Genomic DNA, 5,238 nt, shown 5'->3' with positions numbered 1-5,238 from the left:
ACTCCAGAATCCCGGAAGACGCAGGGCGCTCTCTCTGGGCCACCGTTGGTCACTGTGACAGGGAGAAACGCAAGCACAGTGGACCACATGCTGGCTTCTCTGTAACGAGGTGACACTTGCCACTCCTGCTCAGCCATCACTGATTAGAGCAAGTCATGGTCACATGGCTGGGGGAAGGCCTGTGATGAGCACCACCGTCAGAGAGAGGAGTATGTTTTCTACATATCTTCACTAAATTTGATAACTGGAATACTTTTAATATTGCTCATCTGATAGTTGAACAACAGCTTATTTCTTAAAAATCTGCATTTCCCTAACGAATAAGATAAACAGACTTTTCATATGTTTCTTATATTCTATGGGTTCATGGGGGAAAAGCAGTATTTCATGACAGGGAGGGGTAAAGTGTGACATATACAATACTTATAGAATCTCCATTACAAATTATATGATTCACATCCTTGATAGTCTTATTTATTTTGTACACTTGATTTGACAGGAATCAACAGTACCGTGTTGAATTTCTCATTACAGCTGGGTCTTGTCTATTTACCTAATATATCTAACAGGTTTTCTTGATATATTTCAGTATTCGATGTTGGACACATAAACATCTAACGTGTGTATCGGCTGTGTATTAGACATCACAACTTTATGGGGTATAATAACTCTTATTAATATAAATTGGTCTGTTTGTCCTTCTTAATGATTTGTGCTTTATTTTCCGCGGATGCTAATATTGTCACTCCTTGGCACTTTTTGTCAACATTTGCCGCTGCAAATGCCTACATCAGTCCTTTATTTTTAAGCCGTACATCAAAATGTATTCAGTGTCCCTTGTAAATAACACACAGTTGAGCTCTAATGCGATCCAAGTCTTGCCCTCCTGCTGCCATGGAGCAGACCCTGTGCCAAGCCCCTGCTCCCCCAGCATCCTCTTACTTACTCCTCTGGCTTTTACCCTCAATTCATAAACATGCTTGAGTCTTTTGCATCTGAAGGAAAACCAAAACCAAAGGCCTTTTGACTCCATGTCCTTTGCTCACTGTTAGCAAATCCTCTCACCTCTGTGCTCGCCCAGGCTGAATGTGGTTCTTCCTTCTTCCTTTCTCACTCGCAGGTGCCTCAGAACTGCCCTGTGTCCCCTCTCTGCTCTGGCATTGCTTGGATGCCCCCACCTGTCCTGCCCTTCCTGGGGCCCCCTCACTTTGCTCAGATTCATGGACACGATTGGATGCGATCCTCTAGGGAAGCCATCCCCACCCACATCCCTGGCTCCACGGAAGTTCTGAGCTGCCACCTCCCCATGGGTCCCATGCGCTATTCACAGCTCTGCAACCACACTGGCCCCCAGTGGACCAGAAACTTCTGAATGCAGGACTGAGCTTTTTGTCTCTGTGCCTGCAGCACTGGGTGAGCATGCAGCAGGATGGGCATGTGTGTGAGCAACACTGGGCAGACATGCTGCAAGGTGGGCCCGTGTCTGGGAAGCACCAGGCAGGCATGCAGCAGGGTGGGCACATGTCTAAGTTGTACCAGGTGGGCATGCAGCAGGGTCGGCATGGGTCTGGTACCAGGTGGGCATGCAGCAAGGTGGGCACATGTCTGAGTGGTACCAGGGCGGGAATGCAGCAGGGTGGGCACATGTCTGGGCAGCACCAGTCAGGCATACAGTAAAGTGGGCATGTGTGTGGGCAGCACTAGATAGGCATGCTACAAGGTGGGCGTATTAGCCTGTTCTCACATTGCTATAAAGAACTCCCCAAGACTGGGTAATTTATAAAGAAAAGAAGTTTAATCGACTCACAGTTCCACAGGCTGTCCGGGAAGCCTGGCTGGGTAGGTCTCAGGAAACTTACAATCCTGATGAAAGGCAAAGGGGAAGCAGGCATGTCTTCCATGGCCAGAGAAGGAGGAAGGGTGGGGGGAGATGCTGCACACTTTTAAACAACCAGATCTCCTGAGAACTCACTCACTAGCATGAGAACGGCAAGGGGAAATCCGCCCCCACGATCCAATCACCTCCCACCAGGCCCTCCTGCAACACTGGGGATTACAATTTGACATGAGTTTTGGGCAGGGACACAATCCAAACCATATTATTCTACCCCGGCCCCTCCCAAATCTCATGTCTTTCTCACATGGGAAAACACAATCATCCCTTCTTAACAGTCCCACAGGTCTTAACTCATTTCAGTATTAACTCAAAACTCCACAATCCAAAGTCTCATCTGAGACAAGGCAAGGCCCTACCACCTATGAGCCTGGAAAATCAGAAGCAAGTTAGTTACTTCCAAGATACAATGAGGGTAATGGCATTGGGTAAATACACCCACTCCAAAAGGGAGAAATCCACCAAAACAAAGGGGTCACAGGCCCCATGCAAGTCCAAAACGCAGCAGGGCAGTCATTAAATCTTAAAGCTCCAAAATAATGTCTTTTGACTCCATGTCCCACATCCAGACCACACTGACGCAAGGTGTGGGCTCTCAAGGCCTTGGGCATCTCCAGCCCTGTGGCTCTGCAGGGTACAGCCCCCTTGGCTGCTTTTATGGGGTGCCGCTGAGTGCCTGTGGCTTTTCCAGGTACATGGTGCAAGCTGTCAGTACATCTACCATTCTGGGGTCTGGAGGACAGTGGCCCTCTTCTCACAGCTCCACTAGGCAGTGCCCCAGTGGGGACTCTGTGTGGGGCCTCCAACCCCACATTTCCCCTCCACCCTGCCCTAGTAGAGGCTCTCCGTGAGAGTTCCAGGCCTGTTGCAGACTTCTGCTTGGACATCCAGGCATTTCCATACATCTTCTGAAATCTAACCAGAGGCTCCCAAGCCTCAGCCCTTGCCCTCTGTGTACCCACAGGCTCAACACCACATGGAAGCCACCAACACTGAATGGCTTGCACCTTCTGGAGCCATCATCTAAGACATATCTGGGGCCCTTTAGCCATGGCTAAAGCTGGAGTGGCTAGGATACAGGGAGCAGTGTCCCAAAGTTGCACAGGGCAGTGGAGCCCTAGGCCCAGCCCATGAAACCATTCTTCCCTCCTAGGCCTCCAGGCCTGAGATCAGAGGGGCTGCTGCCAAAATCTCTGAAGTGCTTTTCAGACATTTTCCCCATTGTCTTGGCTGTTGACATTCAGCAACTCATGCAAATTTCTGCAGCTGGCTTGAATTCCTCCCCAGAAAATGGGTTTTTCTTTTTTTAAATCTTTTGAGGAGTCTCACGCTGTCACCCAGGCTGGAATGCAGTGGTGTGATCTTGGCTCACTGCAATCTCTGCCTCCTGGGTTTAAGTGATTCTCGTGCCTTAGCCACCCAAGTAGCTGGGATTACAGATGTGCACCATCACGCCCAGCTAATTTTTGTATTTTTAGTACAGATGGGGTTTCACCATGTTGGCCAGGCTGGTTTCAAACTCCTGGCCTCAAGTGATCCACCCGCTGCAGCCTCCCAAAGTGCTGGAATTACAGGCATAAGCTACTGCACCTGACGGGGATTTTCTTTTCTACTACATGGTCAGGCTACAATTTTTCTAAACTTTTATGCTCTGCTTCCCTTTTATTAATAAATATAAGTTCCAGTTTTAGATAATCTCCTCGCTCATGCATATGACCATATGTTGTTAGAAGTAGCCAGGCCACATCTTGAATGCTTTGCTGCTTAGAAATTTCTTCTGCCAGATACCCTAAATCATCACTGTCGTGTTCAAAGTTCCACCGATCCCTAGAGCAGGGTTACAACACCACCAGTCTCTTTGCTAAAGCATAGCAAGAATGACCTTTACTCCAGTTCCCAATAAGTTCCTAATTTCCATATGAGACCTCCTCAGCCTGGACTTAACCGTCCATATCACTATCAGCATTTTGGTCACAACCATTCAACAAATCTCTGGGATGTTCCAAACTTTCCCTCCTCTTCCTGTCTTCTTCTGAGATCTCCAAAGTGTTCCACCCTCTTCTCGTTACCCAGTTCCAAAGCTGCTTCCACATTTTCAGGTCTCTTCTCTTCTCTTCCTGGTACTTCCTGGTGCCAATTTTGGCACTGCTATAAAGAACTACCTGAGTGCTCACTTTGGCAGCACATATACTAAAATTGGAATGCTACAGAGAACATTAGCATGGTCCCTGTTCAAGGATGACAAAGAAAAATTAAAAGGAAAAAAATTTTAAAAAAAGAACTACCTGAGTCTGGGTAATTTATAAAGAACAGGAGTTTAATTGATTCCCAGTTCTGCAGGCTGTACAGGAAGCATGGCTGGGGGGCCTCAGGAAACTTACAATCATGGCAGAAGGCAAAGAGGAAGGAGGCACATTTTACATGGCCAGAGAAGGAGGAAGACTGGGAAGCAGGAGGTGCAACATACTTTAAAATAACCAGATCTCATGAGAACTCACTATCGTGAGAACAGCAAAAGGGAAATCTGCTCCCATGATTCAGTCACCTCCCACCAAGCCCCTCCTCCAACACTGGGGATTATAATTTGACATGAGATTTGGGTGGGGACACAAATCCAAACCATATCAGTGGGGACTTGCGTGGGCAGCACAGGGTGAGTATGGGGCCAGGTGCACATGTGTGGGCAGCACCGGGTGGGTATGGTGCCAGCTGTGCACATGTGTGGGCTTTGCAGCCAGGCATCCTGGGTTTGAATCTCGGCTTCACTGCTCAGAATTCCAGGACTGGGAGCAAGTGAGGTAAACTGCCCACCTCCTTTCCTTCACCTATGAATAGGGATATATGTAATTTGCATCATCTTTATCGAGTTACTGTGAGTGCCTCATGGGTGGAGTGCCTGATGAGGGCCCCCTGTCGTCACTGGTGATGGTTTTGTTATTATTGTTATTGATTTGCTGGTGGCTGGAGGCATTAGGCACACTGCAGACAAAGGCTGAAGAGGCTGTTTTTTAGTCTGTCTCTGTCGATCTGTTTAGTTCCATCCTTTAGTGAATCTCCATAGCTCTCCCACGTGGTGTGCTTCTTGAGCCCCTGTGAGTCTGCAGTCACCTGTCTTTTGCCCAAGCCTGTGCATGACATCTGGGCTGATGGTGGCATTGTTGAGCCACAACAAAGCCCCATCCACAGCAGCCACAGGGCTGTGTCCCGTTAGAACTAATTATCTCCAGACCACATTCTTCAGATAAGGAGCATTGTTCTTTGACAGCCGAGGATGGAAGTGGCACCTAACATGCAACTACACTGGCTGTGAGGCTGGAGGCCTCAGACCGACTCCTCTGTTGCCT

At 48.3% G+C, this 5,238-nt stretch overlaps 1 non-coding gene across 1 annotated transcript; it reads left to right on the top strand.

The window, feature by feature from the left end:
• The first annotated feature begins 4,060 nt into the window (after positions 1 to 4,060).
• On the top strand, positions 4,061 to 4,167 carry LOC112205540 (U6 spliceosomal RNA). Its single transcript, XR_002939478.1, has one exon. It is a non-coding gene; the product is annotated as a U6 spliceosomal RNA (small nuclear RNA).
• The last annotated feature ends 1,071 nt before the right edge of the window (positions 4,168 to 5,238 follow it).

Source organism: Pan troglodytes, chromosome 15 (assembly GCF_028858775.2).
Source record: "Pan troglodytes isolate AG18354 chromosome 15, NHGRI_mPanTro3-v2.0_pri, whole genome shotgun sequence".
Taxonomy (NCBI): domain Eukaryota; kingdom Metazoa; phylum Chordata; class Mammalia; order Primates; family Hominidae; genus Pan; species Pan troglodytes.
The sequence above is the reverse complement of the archived record's forward strand: the minus strand, read 5'-3'. Positions and strand labels throughout refer to the sequence as shown.